We start from the raw sequence: 16901 nt of genomic DNA, 5'->3' as shown, positions 1-16901 counted from the left end.
TGTCAAGAATGCCTGCACCAGTTGATTAATTACTGTATGTGTATCTTTCCTATCTCAGACGTATGGAAGGACCTAGGGGTGCATCCTACAGCTGTTTATGCTCTGCCATAAAAAACTGGTTTTTAAAAAAGTATTGATTGCAAACCATCCTGGAGACAAGGTACACATGGGTTAAAAATAAAACAAAGAATAAAGTGAAGGAATATATATATATATATATATATATGCATGAAGCTTTGCTACAAAAATTAATACGCTCAGTATTAACTGCCTCTGATCAACATGTTTTAGGAAGTTAATTTTGCAGCAGTTCAAATTCAGGATGAAAGAGGTTTATCTTTTCCGCTGGGAGAAGAGGATTTTGCCCTCCTAGCCAATACGTTCTATAACCTGTCAGCAGGATGGATGAAAAATTCCTTCCTCCCTCCCTCTGCCCCATCTCTTTTTTCAACCAGAGAGCTCATGGACACATCCTGTTAGTTTACATCACCCTCCATTTCTAGATTTGATCTGGCATTAGGCACTCATCTCAAAATAACTACCACAAATAACTACCTGGTCAGGCACTGTCCAAGTTTCTGTGGCTATTAATATGCTTTGACAATTTACATAACCTCATTAATTCTCTTGCTGTCTCTTTAGATATGGAAACTCCTTGATATGGAAACTGCTTGAAATTGTAAACAGCCCCTTTCCTTTGTTTGTATATCTTGCATACCACCTCTAAGGATCATTTCACAGATTATTTGTTAACCTGCACTGGAAAAGGCACAAAAATTAATGAGGAAGATGGCTGCAATGTAGAAATGAGAATATATGTTTGTTTTGCTTTCTCTCTTATTCAGTTTCTTAGCCACAAGTTCTTTCCATTTGATCATGAAGAAATGTGCAAATTATTTTGAAATGACCTGAAATGAGATCCTGCCTCTTATGCACTGACCAAGTTCAATAGGTATAGCCATTCCCATTATAAGAACAGCCGTATTATACCTGCCTTTAATGTTCATCTTAGAGGGAACATTTTAGTGAAGACTTGATTGCAGAATTCATATAGAAGCAGACCTACACATGCATTTGCTAGACGAGCTTAAAGAACTGTACTTATGCCTCCGAATGTCTCTTGTTGTTGTTGTTATTGTTGTTCATTTCTGACTCATGGTAAACCTAAAGTGAACTGATCACAGCATTTTCTCAGCAAGATTTAGTGAGGATTTGCCACTGCCCTTCTGACTTGTCTAAGGTCACCCAGGCGTTTCCATGGCTGAGTGGGGATTCAAACCCTAGTCTCCTGGAGTCCTAGTCCAACACTCAAACCACGAACACCACACTGGGTCTCTACCATGCAATGGTTTTGTTGCTGTCATGTGCCCTCAAGTCCTTATGGCAACCCTAAGGCTTTTCGCAGGGCTTTCTGAGGCTGAGAGGGTGCGACTTGCCCAAGGTCACCCAGTGGGTTTCCATGGATGAGTGGGGAATCGAACCCCGATCTCCATAGTCCTAGTTCTATGCTCAAACCACTACACCACACTGTATTTGGACACAATATGTCCCCATGCTATTTTATAGTTGAAACATGATGCAGGGAGTATGTTATGAGTGCTCAGATAAAAAAAACCAACCCTTGTGCCTGCTCAATGGTGACAGGGCAGGAAGTGTACACTCACTTGATCCTATCCAGGAAGGGCCAAACAGAGATAATGATGTCATGAGAGACAGGCATGGAAGGACCTGGTACAGATATCCACAGGGAGTTGACTGGAGAGCTCCTGGAGACATCATTCAGGAATGCCCAGGATCAAAGAAGGATGCCAAAATGAAAAGTGCTAGAACCCTTTAAACTGTTCCTCATAGGGAGCAACTTCACTGCATGTGAAATGAACAGAGAGGCACAGCATGTGCTCAGGGTATGGAAATAAAGGAAACGTACCAAAGTCAATACTGAAGCTCCTTCACATCATTCAGCTGAAGGCATACATTGACTTACTGCTCCTGGCTGGATTGCACCATGAACAACAACACGAAGCCTTTGAGGAACTGGGGCATCCAGCACTTCAGAGCCACAATGCGCTTGAAGTGATTTTGAGCTCTTGGAAGGTACTTGAAGTTTGACAAAGGAGAAGCAAGAGCAACATGGAGAGTCACTAGCCTTTGGGAGATATGTGGACTATGTTTGTTCAGCAACTGAACATGGTACACACCAGGGATGAATCTAATGGTTGATCAGTAGCTCCTAGAATTCAGACATAAGTGCCCATTCTGGATGCGTATGCCAAGTAAGCTGTAAAGATATGGTGGCACCATGATGGCAACATCATGTCCTCCAAAGGGTGACATTTACCTGGGCAGGCAGCTGAAGTACAGGAAAAGCAGATTGGTTACATTTTAGTGACAAGGCAAGGAAGGGAACACAAATTATACTTCAGGGTGTAATAATGCACACAAATGAAGTTAGATGATGTTGCAAGCCTTCAGTTGCTGGGAGCATTTAGGAATACGTGACTGGTTGCTGCATACTAATTTCTTCTTCACCTTTGGACAGTGTAATTTTCTGAATGCTTGTAAGAGCGTTATCATTGGGAGTCCACTTAACTGGAGAGAAAATCCTCAAAGGTTTGATAGTTTTGTTGGTCCTTGGAATTCCAAGTTAACCTAGTTCAGACCACAGTTTAAAATGACTTGTTTTCTCTTTATACACACTTCACCAAAGAGTACATGAAACTTGAACTAACAGAAGGCACTGAGGCTAGGAACTGAGAGGTAATGGACAAGAATTTGACCATAAGATCAAATAAGAATCTTGCTAGCTTAGACCAAAGGCTTATTTATTTCTATAATGGATTGTAGTTGGATGTTTGTGGGATGCTGGCAAACAGCAGAACCAGGCTTAAATCCTGTTGTTACCTCTAACTAGACTATAGCCACTGAATAAATTGAATATATCTACATGTTAACTCACCATTCAACAGTTGATTTGGTTGGTCAGCTCTAGTTGAGAGAAACCAACATAATTCCAGCCCGACTGTGGTACAGTAAGAATGTCGGACTGGGAATGCAGAAATCCAGGTCCTAGAAACTTGTTGAGTAACTTGTACCAGTCACTCTATCAGACAGGGCTATTGTGAGATTAACATGGACAGCTATATATGCCATCTTCAGCTCATTTTTTAATGTGTAATAGTAATTTAAAAAGAAGCCGGACATGTGGACAATAGCCTTGTGTTTTTCAAAGACTGGCATTCTGATATTGACAGGAGTATATAGCCATCGTGAGAGCCAGTGTGGTGCATGGGTTTGAGTGTTAGACTAACAACTCTGGGTCACCAAGTTAGAATCCCCTCTCAGCCATGGAAATTCACTGGGTGACCTTGGACAGCAAGTCACACTGTCTCAGCCTCAGAAGAAGGCAAAGGCAAACCCTCTCTGAACAAATCTTGTCAGGAAAACCCCATGATAGGCTCACCATTCACCATAAGTCAAAAACAACTTGAAGGCCACAACAACAAATATAGTGACCATGACTGATAACACAAACATTATCAAACGCTCAGAGGAAGGACTTACAAAGAAACTAGCCAGTTGAACCCTTCTCTCCCAAAGCCAAGTACAAAAGATTCTTAACTGTGTAACCAATGAGGAGGGGATAAGCTGCTGTACAGTATTAATGCCATGGTAAGAACTATCATTTTGCATGTAGAATCAATCCAAGACATTTTGCTGCCTGTGTAGGAAACACATCTCTTCCTCAAGCAATATGTAAAGCACCTAAGGCTGGCAAAGTTATTTTGGTACCCGAGGCAGAAAAACATCTTGATTGTCTCTCCCCGCTGGGTGCAAAACTACAATAGTATTGAATTAAATCACAAATCATTTGCTGTCCTTTAATAACATCTCAAACCAGCAGGGTGAGGTGGCCTTCTTGCCTCTTTCTAATAGAACTGGCAATATTGCCATCTTTTCCCATTTGGTGGACCCTGGGGTTCTGGTTTTTTTAAAGCAAGGAAAAGAAAGGAAAAGTAGACCCTGCAAAACTGTGACCTGCTTTTCCAATGCTCTAGACACTACCTGGGCATACACAAATGATATACAGCAAATTTTCATTACAGTTCCCACAACTCACTATTGTTGACTATACTAGCTGGATGTTCTGGGAGTTGAAATCCAAAACATTTGGAGGCCAAATGTTTACCCACATACTCACTGAGAGGGGCTTTGCAAGGATGTTGGAGTAGATCGGCTGCTCTGAGCTGTTTGACTAGTTCTCACAGCCAGCCACTGCTCTATAGACAACAAACGGAGGCAATGACATTGAACTTGAAACAGTTTTTCCTTAACTGGAGGAAAGCCTTTACAGTATTTTTTCTGGTGACTATGAATAGGGAGAAAGCTATTTTTAAAATATGTTTACTGATTCAGAATAAGATTTAACCATGCCCCTCAAGAAAGGATTTTTTAAAATATATATATGTCTGTTTTTCTGTTTACTAAAGTGTTTCCAATCAGCCCAACCAAAATAGACTACAAGCACATAAAGCATATCTGGGAGGATTTCTATACATTTAGGGCTTATTGGTTTCTCTTGGTCAGCTGGAAAGCTCAAGGCAGGGCTCAGGTTTGTTACTTGACAAAGTAAAAAATACTACTCTCTGTAATTTGAGTGAAAATTAGAACATGATGCCAATTTCATTTGGGTTTTCTATAATAATGTATTTTATGCATTTTCCACAGTACTTCTAGGTTGGGGCTGACATTCTGTCCTGCTTTGTGGATCATTAGGTTTTTCTTTATGAACCCAAACTGAGCTGTTTCTGGACCCAGAGGTACACAGAGAACCAAAGTGGAATGAGCTGAATTTCACCGAAACTGAACTAAACTATAATATTTAATGACTGGGCTCTCTTACTGGGCCAAATGTATCCTGCAAAATGACAGTTGCATTTATGAAAGGGCAGTTCCCCAAATGAAGAGTAGTATATACAGCCATGCTGCAGTTAGCAAAGCCTCTGACAAAGAAGCTTCTTTTTAAAAAGACTTTTTATGCCCTCTCAACTGCTCTTTTCCTTCTTACCCTCAGTTTAGCTGGGCCAAATAAAAGCGATTCCCCTCATTCTCTTGGTGCGGAGTCCAGATGATGCGGGGCCCAATCCCTGTTATAAACAGTCTGGACTACATCCGAACCATTCACTGCCAAATCTGAGGTGTCTGTTGTTGTTAACTGCCCTTGAGTTGATTTTGACTCATGGTGACCCTGTGGATGAAACATCTCCAACACTCCCTGTCCTACAATGCTCTGCTTAGTTCCAGCAAACTCATACCTGTGACCTCCCTAATAGAGTCCATCCATCTAGCATGTGGCATTCCACTGTTTCTACTGCCTTCTACCTTTCCTAGCATTATTGTTTTTTCCTCCCTTCTCATGATGTGTCTGAAGTATATCAGCCTCAGTTTTGTCATCTTGGCTCCCATGGAGATTTCTGGCTTGATCTGCTCTAGGAACCATTTGTTTGTCTTTTTGGCTACCCTTCTTAAAAGGGAGTTTTAAAAATCACTGGAACCCTCCATTCCAATGCTGGGCAGCTGTTCAAAACATGTCCTGCTTTACTGCCACAATGAGATGCCACTGCCACATGTCGCTCACTCTGACCAGGCTGGGCATCTTGTTCTAAAGAAGTGCCAGGGGGCACAGCAAGATGTGTGTGTGAACAGCCCCCATCAGAATTGACAGCCCTAGGTAATGGCCCCTCCCGGAGTATCCTAAGACCCTATTGCATGGGGTTGAAACCCCAGCTTACCTTTCTCGAATTCAGTGCTAATTTGGGAGGCAGCCGAATCCTATCACACAGAAATTGCTGCCGAATCACAGACCGCGTCTGTCCCGGATGCAGCCCAGGTCCTGTAAGCCACTTCAGTGGCCCCTTTTCAAAAATGGAAGTTTCTCATTTCTAAAAATGGCCACCAAAGCGGCTTACAGGACCCAGGCTGCATCCGGGACGGACCTGGGCAGTGATTCGGCAGCAATTTCTGTGTGATAAGACCTGGCTGCCTCCTGAATTAGCACTGAATTTGGGAAAGGTAAGCCGGGGTTTTAACACCATGCGATAGGGTCCCTGGTCCATGCAGACACCACCTCTGTTCCACATGACATATGTGAAATATTTGCAGAAAGGTTCAGGATAGAATTGAAGTAGCCTAGGACTCACATACTTGCCAGGTAGATAAATCACAAGCACACGTCCATCTTTTCCTGGCAGGGTCTCTCCCTGTCCCCCCTTTTTCTTCACTTTTATGCTTAATATGCACAAGGTAGTAAGAAATTATAACAATGAACCAGTCAGCTCAGAACCATGTGATGAAGTCCCTCCACTCCTAAATCCTTCTCCTGCAGCATTCCCATCTTATTCTATTTGGCATAGAATACCCTTGATGAATTCTAATGTGTTAAAGTTTTCTAAGTATATAATTAATCTCAGTGTAGCAGTAGCAGTAGCGTTAAACAGATAATTTATAGAGTTAGGCCCCACTGAGGAATCTAATGAAGCAATTACAAAAACAACTTTTTAAAGCTGCAGTTATCTAAAATGGAGTATAATTGTCCCTGATTAATTGTGAATGTTTATGTGCCTTCAAGTCGCCTGTCTACTTATGGTGTCTCCATGCATTTCATAGGATTGTCTTAGGCAAGGAATACTCAGATAGTGGTTTTGCACTTTCGTTCCTCTGAAATATACCCTACAGAACCTGAGTAATTGTTGTTGTTGTTGTTGTTGTGTGCTTTCAAGTAATTTTTGACTTATGGCAGCCCTAAGGCGAACCTATCATGGGATTTTCTTGGCAAGTTTCTTCAGAGGGGGTTTGCCATTGCCATCCTTTGAGGCTGAGAATGTGTGACTTGCCCACAGTGACCCCGTGGATTTCCATGACTGAGCTGGGATTCAAACCTTGCTCTCCAGAGTTGTAATCCAACACTCACACCACTAACCACTTTGGCTCTCTAATTAACTGAGTAATTAGATGTCCATTAATTACTTCAGAAATGAATTAATTAATTTTCAATCTGGTTTCAGAAGCTCCACTCAGGTGGTAGGCTCCGATTTATGGCAAACTGTGGATGACAGAAAATGTGTTGTTCTATCTCCTTCAAGTTCCAGTCCCATGGCACATGTTCCTTTTCAACAGATTTTCTTCAAGGGAGTGTAGCCCCTGGTAGGAAAAAAAAAACCCTTTTCCAGTGCTGATATATAAAGTGTTTCTCTTAGAATTACATTCTTTGAATGTTTGTAAAGAGAGGCTGGATGGCCATCTGTCGGGAGTGCTTTGAGTGTGTCTTTCTGCATGGCAGGGGGTTGGACTGGATAGCCCTTGGGGTCTCTTCCAACTCTATGATTCTGTGATTCCATATGGTAAATAGCAGTAAGCACCATGTGCCTTCAGATAAAGCAGTCATTTACCACAACCAATTGAAATACTGAGCAACAGCAAGGTGTGCAAGAGGTTTCTTGAACCATTATCCCTTGCCTAGTGGTATAATCATAAAGGTCACATATTGTCCTGGACTTGAGGAGATGGCATAGGCCCCAGTTGCTCTTAGGCTACTGCCACATTGCAGAATTAATGGCTTTAACTGCTATGGCTCCAGCCTATAAGATCCTGGGAACTGCAGTTCATTGTGGCCCCAGAGCTCTCTGATGGAGAAGGCTAAAGCTCTCACAAATACCAGAATTCCACAGTGTCCAGCCATGACAGTTAAAGTGGTATCAAACTGCAGTAATTCTGCAAGTGTAGATGCAGCCTTAGAAGCCTCTCCCTCAGACTGAAAGCATTCCTTTTGCTGTTCCCACAAGGCTTGCTATCCCTGAGACCCATTGGCCTGCCTCTTAAAAGTGTCAGTACATAACAATGGCCATTGTCTTTGCCTTTCTCCTCGGTCTCATTCCCCCACTGCCTTTTAATCCGGATCGTGAATTGGTTTGAACCAGTTCAAATGACCCTGGTTCCCACTTAATCCAAATTGCTGAAGCGATTCCAAGGAAGGGGGGGATACCCATTTAACCCACGTCTTTTTGACATTAATTATTTTTCTGCTACTTTTTCAGTCAATCAAATCTGCACAAGTGTGAACCACATGCAGATGAGAATCAATTTTAATTTGCCCTTCATCCGGCTGGAGTGGGTCCGTTTTGAATCGATTCGTGCCTGAATTTAAACCACAAGTGGATTATTTTGGAGGAAAAAATTCAATCGGGGCAAATGTAGTGGGGGCAAAATGCAATCAGGGGAAATGTAGTGGGAACCAAGCTCTGCTACTAAATCAATCCATCGATTCGGATTGCACACCGATTTATCTGTATGTGGGAATGGGGCCTTCCTCTGCCTTTCTCTCAAATGCAAAGGTGCTGAGTCTGGCACCTACAAGCCTTGCCAAATATAAGCAAGCTTTTTTTCTGCTTTCCAAGCTGTGGGAGTCAGGAAAACAACCAAACCTCCTCAGAGAGAATATTTTACATCTTCAGGGCAAATGCCGCAAAGGCTCTCTCCCACACTGCTGAAGTTTTTACTTTTGGTAATACTTGTCAGAAAGCCCTTGGGAACCCTTGGAAATTATTTCAATAGCTTTCTGAGTCCATGTTGTGCTAATTTCCTATTCTGAGGTGGACTCCCATGGAAGCAGGCAGCTATTGTCACTGGCTATATTTATCGTTCAATTTAAAAGGGAAGAGAAATATAAATAGGGCTCTACTCCTCTCAGTCTAGAACATAAGGTCAAGGTTACATCTTACTCTGGCAAGACCAGGAGGCATCTAGCCATATTAGCTGCTCTTCAGAGTACAAATAATCACCCTCAAAATGTTGGCAGAAGTATGATTTCAAAATACTGGGCTGAGCAGACTCGGAAACTATGTTCATCAGATATCTCCCCTTTCTCTCCTAGACAGATTTCTTCCAGTTAAAAAGTTGGCCCCTGCTGCACTGCCACTCTGGTGTTTAAAGGCTGGAAACATCAGGAAGGAGGAGAGGTTAACATTTCCAAAATATTCCACATTTTGTGACGCTGTTATAAAAAAGAAATGAGACCAGGAAGTGAGTCAGACATTTCTAAACCAGGGCTTGTCATGCTTTTCAAAATACCTAATTTGGCACTGTGTTAGCCTCCAATGCAAACTATAATTTATTTTACCTACAATGGGAACTACTGCGAATATTTTCAATCATGGGATCTATCTGGAACAATAATAGTTGCTTGGAGTGTTCCAGAGGGGTAATTCTCCCTGGGATATGTTTTGATTAGCGTTGCTAACTGTGATTTTAATAGTCCCAGTGGATGAGAAATGTGTTCCAGGATGTGAGCAGTCTGGGCTTGATAAGAAAGGTCAGAGCTAGCCCTCTGAAAAGTTTTGTTTTGTTGCTTTGTGTCATACCTGGCACCATCAATCTCTACCCATTTCAATGCAATTATGACCAGGCTCTGCCAGGAAGGAGACACTTCTGAGTTTACAGCTAGATTTCCAAAACAGACATTCAAGCCTTTCCGCTTTTCTTGTTCTTATCGTTCCTAAGGATTGCTCCAGGTGAAACCTAAAACCATCACATCACTTGCTAGAGACTCATTTGAATGTCAGGACTCCCTCATCTCATTCCATCCCAGCCTGGGATATTACACAGACAAGATGATTTCAGTGTCAAGTCAGGATCTCCTCCACCACCTTCTTTTTTGGGGGGGTGGGGGGAGTTAATATCTCACGTTTTGAAGCGATCTGAAATTCTTAAAAGCTTGCCCATGTTTTTGTGCACTTTTGCTTAGTTTAATAAAGGCATTATACTAACATGGATGCCAGGCTCTTCCTTGTCAAGTTCTTACAGTCTCCATCTATGGCTTTTAACAGATCCAGCCTTAAAACAATGCCTCAAACACATTTCAATCCATTCACACTACACAAATGTAGTGCAGGATTCTACTTCAATAGTTGTGGCAAATATATCCTATGGTATTTTGGGATTTGTAGTTTAGGGAGGCTCTAGATTTCTATGGCTGAGAGGTCTAAATACTGCTCTCAATGCACACAGGGAACACTGAATTTTCAACAGGACATGGCCATGGCAATTAAAGTAGAATATAGCTCTATAATTGTATTGTGTGAGTGGGTCCTTAGTCCTTCTAATACCATCCTAATGAGAACACTTCCATTATGCTCTTGAGACAGGGAGCCCATTCACACTGCGCACAATTATAGAAGTGATGTTTAGGGAGGGCATTACCCAAAATGAAATGGTCCCGGGAGGGCAGCCACAATTAATATTCAAATAGAGGAATTTTATTAGCTCAAATAAAAGCAGCCAAGAGGGCTTGGGCAACTCAAAGTGAGGATCAAGCCTGAATATACCAGTTCCCAGAAACAGAACTCCAGAGTGCAAGTTCCAAAATAATTTTATTTATGAATCAAAGAGAATCACCATTCATGCAAAGACACTCTCTCTCACGCACATCCAAGAGCAATATAGAAAGTGGTAGCAGACTGTGACTTAAGGAGTTGCAGGGGGCAATACTGTACCAAATCTGGATGTGGATCTCCAATCAGGGGGTCACCATGATGTGGCTGCTGCTCAGCAAGCAGCCAGCAATCCTGAGGAGTCAAGTGAGATACTGACAGATTGTCTGTCTGACCTCAAGCGAGACTGAGTTGTTGGGGCCTAGGCAGACATATTTTATAGTGCAAAACCTATCCCAGGACAGGATTCAGGAGTTGAGAGGATTTACCAGGAGGGAAGAATGGGAAAGGAAGTTGTGAATGGCCAATCAATCAGTGCAAATGTCCTTGGACAATTACTCCCAGCGGGAAGTACTCTTGGATATTTTTTCACTTGTAAACACAAGGTCTATCACCCACCATAACTCCTATCAATGAAGAGTTTATGCTGATTCTGTTCTTGACCAATCTATCTTCAGCGATGTACTCTCAAGCTTCCCCCATGCAGAGCTTTCCAAGTTGGATCTTCTTATATGGTATAGCTAGTTTTGCACACTGGAGGCACCCTCTACATGCCCAAACATCCCTTTTGTTATCAACAATATCGGAAATGAGGGAGTTGGACAGAGGCTAGACCTTGGAGTAACAAGGGGTACTTAGAATTGTCAACCAGGAAGTTCTAGAGTGGCTCACCAAATGACAAACCTCAGGATTCTATGAGATGTAAGTCAGAATATAGCTCTATAACTACAGAGTCTTAGACTCTTCAGGCTGAAAATGCAAAAGTCAATCCAATCCCCCTTGCAGTGTGACATTTAGCAAGTACTTGGTTTTATTTTGTTTGTTGATCATCGTTGCTGCAGTTATCTTTACTGTTTCACACAGTTTGACAACTGATGTGCCATGCCACTTTGCTCATTTGACAACATTTAATTGTTCCCAACATATGACAATTCATATTTGATGCCTGCCAGAAGCAAAACAATTATGAGATGCCAGGAAAGCTAAAACCAAGCAGTCATAACTGAATCCTGCAATAAATGCTCACATTCTGAATTAAAGTGGCACATTTGATCTTCATTTTTATTTATTCATTTACAAATTTCCATTACTGCATAAATCTGAAGACTTCAAAGCCATGTACACCAATAATGAAACATACAACACATACAATACACAGAATTAAAATACAATGTTTACAGCATCCATGAAATAGGTGATAGGGTCAGGCCACACAGGGAACATTTTCAAAACAGAAATGTTTTCAAAATGCATTTAAAAATAAAAATGCTTGGAAGATGTCAAACTTCAAAAGGAAGAGTAGGCACCACAATGCTAAGTTATCTGTTGCATACAACTGAGGCAGAATATTTAAATGTATTAATGTTTGCTCAGGCCATGGCTGTGGATACCAATACCTGAATCTGGTCTCAAGATGGATGTTTCTCAACTCAGAGTTCCTGCTGGTTGCTGAAGGAACTGGTCAGGGGACTTGATCTGTATAACAAAACCTGAACCCAGAAACAGAATTTGGGCCTGAAATCAGTAAGTGAATCAGAGCTTTATAAAGTTGCTTTTTTGGGACTACAACTTGCAGAACTCTACAGTCAACATCACTACTTTCCTGCCTCTGAAGATACTGTTTTATTGGACGGAAGACACAGCTCCTGCTATTTTGAATCTAGCTGAGCCAATCCAAAACTTTATATTGTCTGCCGGTAGTAAGGACCCATACAACCCTTACTAGGGCAGCTCATGCTGCAAAAGTTTCTGAAGTGATGCAAAAAACTAAATGTATGCTTCTTCTAGATCCTCCCTCCATACATCAAATCAAGAAGTATATTAATATTATTCCAGGCGTGTATAAATTGGGTTGGGGGGATACATTCCTTGGCATTTGAGGAAAAAGAATCATATTGACGACATCTAAACCTTTTCTGCAAGGCCTCGGGTATCCTGGGTCAGTGGAAAAACCCAACAAGCACGGTTCATGCATCCCAATGAACTTTCCTAGGCTGTAAATAGACATGGAAACACTATGCAAGCCCCAAAGGAATTTCAAACAGACAGTCTCCCTCTCCAAGTATCATTGAGCTAAAGGGGACTTGAGGACTACAATAAGCTATCCAATATATTGCTGTTTTTTCCCCTCTTAGGGTTTTGTGTTGTTTCTTGTGCTCTCTTGCCTATACTGAGAACATGTTAACTCTAAATTGGCAATGAGGCTTGGACCTATATATAACTTCAGTCCTGATCATTCATCATTCGAAAGTTACTTTGGATAGAAATGGTGATTAGCGAGCATGGGAAAATCTCTCCAAGCTGACTGGATAGCCTTGGACAGGTCACTAGCTCTATAGCTAAACCTATTTCATGTGTCTTAGCCATTCCTCAAGGAGCTCAGGATAGCAGATCTGGAGATGGTTGTATCAGAACTTGGAACCTGAACACACCGGCACAATACACCAGCTTCGGGGTGGCATGGCGGTGTGGTGTTTAGATGACACATGCCCAACAACACCTAAGCTGGCGTCATGTTGCCTGCCCAAGCAGATGGAGGGCAATGTTGCGGCACTCTTGCAGTGTGGCATTCATATGCCACATGCCACAGGAGCACCAAAAAACCACCCCTTTTCTGCCCCCAAAATGCTGGATCAAGGCCACTTATAGGGGGTGGATCCAGCACTTATAGGGGCAGTGTCAAACCACCCCTTTAGGTCCATCTGTACCAGCCCTAAGCTACATTTTTGTCTAAACTCGATGAATTTTATGATCTTCCTATTGTGAAGCTCCACACAGGGACTCTTGAATTATTCAACATGCACACTCCCTATGTCTCAACACCTGTCAGTAATGAACAAAGCTCCTGAAGAAACCAGCTTTTTATCCAGCTCCTTGCCTAGGATCTGTTTTTGTCTCATTTTTGTTGTTCTTTCCAAGCTGCCATAAAGCAAGCAGCAGGGATGGCTTTTTTTTTTTCATGTAGCCTAAAGACTATCCCTACTTTTTAGTCCTGAGCTTAGAAAAACTGGCCATTCAGGCTGGGAAATTGTACTTCAAAAATTATCTGTTCCAAGTTCTGTTTTAATGCAATGATTGTACTTTTACATTGGGGTGGAGGAGCTACTTTTACCATAATATGCCGCCCTTCTGAGATCTATCTTCCAAGCAATGGGCTCACTAGGGCCAAGTTGCTTGTAATGTGTTACTTTTAGGAGGGCTGGGGACATAATGATGACCCTTTTGCACTTAGCGTAATGTCTCATAATGGTGTTAAATTTACCACAGGTAACAAATAATGCTTACTCCTTACTTTTTTGTGTTGTGGAAGAGATGCTTTCTTGGGACATGCTAAGGGTTAGCCTCCCCCCTCTAACAAAAATGAACCCACTTTAGGCTGTTTTTTAAGTAGAATTTTTTTCCCCACATAAAAGGAGCAAGTAAACAACAAAAAGGAACAAGTAATATAAAAGGTAATAAAATGAATGGTTTTGATAACGTGAAACAGTAAGGTTATTTCGAGGCGGGCTTGCAGTAAGTTATATAACAAATTAGCAACAGAAAAAAAGAGTAACTTTCCAGACTGCTGGCAGCTGATGAACACACATTTCCTGAGCTGCATGGCAGATTGCTCTATCACCTCCTACTCAACTGCTTGGGAGTTGCTTTTTTGTGGTATCTTGACACACTGTCGCAGTAAGGCTTGCAAGCCAGAACCACATGGATATAGGGCCTTTCTGCACTATTCTTTCTACACGCTGGAAAGGATATAGGTACGTTCTCTCCTGTATTTGCCTTCCAATAAAGGCTAAAATTCAGTGGGAAGAGTATAAATGCTTGGCTTTGCCTAGAGACTGTGACTTCCAGACCTTCAGGCAGCAATACCAGAACAGCCATAGTTGTGATGTCCAAATCTTCAAAGGTTCTGGCTTGTGAGTAGCGTCAGATAAAGCTGCACAACTGCATGCAAAGGAGCCTTGGATCATACTAGAGTGGGGGGTCAATTCATATTGCAAATCTCACATGGAATAGTCCTATTTTGCATTCCCATCTTCCTTGAAGAGTAGGAAATTTCAAACCACTATAATATACGGTCAGTTTCTGCATGAGAGAAGGAATGTTGGAAATTCACAGGGCTGGATCTAGGCTAAATTCATTTGACTTTCTTTCTTTCTCTGGGGGTTAATGTTGCCATGATAGATGGGAATTATGTGACTAATTTGGTTAGACCCATTTCACAGTGTTATGCTCACTTGCTCTTTCATATGACAAACTACTAGGACCTTTTTCTAGCATTGTCCAGTTCGATGTTCTTCAGTCATGAATCGAATGAAACAATTGTTTAACTCGAGCCCCTTCAGCCCTTAAAAATGGTTTCACAGCAGAATGTTTCAAATTTCAAACAAATTTAAATATAAAACTTGAGTCAAAACTGGCTCATAAATGTGCATTTAGCATAAGTAAAATACAGCACTCCAAAGTGTTTGTTCAGAAAGTACCTGAAATTGCAGACAGATCAAAAACTTTATTATAGTTTTAATTCGGTTGCAATAGTGCATCACGTTTGATGGCTCTGTGATCAAGCATGTCAACTTCTATAGTGTTAAAAAACAGATACTGCTGCCACTGTTGCTGCTGTATATAATGTCATCTATGCACTTGGTGCTGTACAAAAATAAAACAATAAAAAGCAGCCCTGCCAAAGGGTTACAGTTTAAATTCCAGTATAGATATTCACACAGGAACATTAAGAAGTGGGAAGGTTTCCAGAGAAGACATACAGTTCGATGCCCTGAAAACAACATTGTGCTCTAGCAGGGCTCCCAAAGCAACTTTGCAGCCAGCTTCAAAACTTAGGCTTCCTTTTAATTAACTGGCCAGATGTGTGAATTGCAAAATGCTGTTTTCTTCAGTTCCTGGACATACAGATGGTATATATCAAGCAATTTCTTGTGGTTTGCAATAGGTACTGACTGTCAAAGGCTATTCAACAAGCACCGCCAGCTATATATCCAGCTATACAAAATCAATATGAGAGCCAGCGTGGTGTGGTGGTTTGGGTATTAGACTAGGATCCTGAAGACCAAGGTAAAAATCTCTGTCTGACCATGGAAAGTAACTGGGTGAACTTGGGCAAGTAACACGCTCTCAGCCTCAAGAGAAAGGCAAAGGCAAATCCCGTCTGAACAAGAAAACCCAGTGATAGGGTTGCCGTATCTCCGAAACGACTTGAAAGAACACAATACAAAATCTGAGAGAACGCCCAGTGTTTTCTTCTTCTGCTATATTTTGTGTAGCATAACCACAATCTGCAAAACTAAGCACAATGTGATTCTTGCTTCTGTATGAGTGTTTCCTGCATATCACCCACCAGCACAGGCAACTATCATACAAACATGTGTTTGATGCATCTAAATGGGTAACCTGAGGGTCTGTGACCACATGAAGGCCCCTCAGCATGGAATAATAAAATCAAGGAGTTGGAAGAGACCACAAAGGCCATCCAATCCAACCCCCTGCCATGCAGGAACTCACCATCAAAGCACCCCCAACAAATGGCATTCCAGCCTCTGTTTAAAAACCTCCTAAGAAGGACACTCCATCACACTCCAAAGGAGTGTATTCTACTGTTGAACAACTCTTACTGTCAGGAAATTCCTCCTAATGCTTAGGTGGAATCTCTTTTTTCTGTAGCTTGCATCCATTGTCCTAGTCTCCTACAGGCCTGAAGAATTAAGGCTCAATGGACTTCATGGCAACTAATTTAAAAAAACAACTAGCTGCCCATTTGTCAACATGACTACCCTTAATTCAGATGAGAAAGGCAGGCCTCTGATTCTGATCTGTAAGTACAGGCTAACGGACATGGATGAAGATGAATGTTTAAGTGCCCAAAGTTTTAGAATAAAAAGATGTACAGTACTTACATGTATTATCTCAGTATTCTCAACAGCAGGAAGCCCTGCTCTCATGCTAGCTGTAGATGCTAGCTTTGAACTTGGGAGTAACAAAAACTTAGGTATTTGTCTGCCTAGACCCAGCACTTTGACTGATGGACACTTTAAAGGCTTTGTTTGAATTCCCCTCTGTTCAACTATAGGGCCATTCAGACTACCTTTTACCCCAGTTCAGAAACCGGATTAAAAGCAGGAAGTTCATATTGGCCCTGATTCTTGAACACCCGAATTTGAGGTTTGCACACCCGTTGAGGGGCAAATGCCACTCGGCGTGGGTCTTTTGAAAGCGGAGTTTTACCTGTATCTTTTGAGAAAAACCGGTCCCGGAAAATGTAAACTTGGCCCCGGTCATGTTCAAGTCAAGTTCCGGGGAGGGATTAAGTCAAAGGGAGGGCAGAGGGTGGAACATGCCTTCCTTTCATCGGGGTGAAGGAGGAGGAGGAGGAGGAGGCAAGAGGAAGGGTGCCATGAAGGGCAGAATTGG

The sequence above is a fragment of the Sceloporus undulatus genome, chromosome 4 (genome assembly GCF_019175285.1).
Source record: "Sceloporus undulatus isolate JIND9_A2432 ecotype Alabama chromosome 4, SceUnd_v1.1, whole genome shotgun sequence".
In the NCBI taxonomy this organism is placed as follows: Eukaryota; Metazoa; Chordata; class Lepidosauria; order Squamata; family Phrynosomatidae; genus Sceloporus; species Sceloporus undulatus.
The sequence above is the reverse complement of the archived record's forward strand: the minus strand, read 5'-3'. Positions refer to the sequence as shown.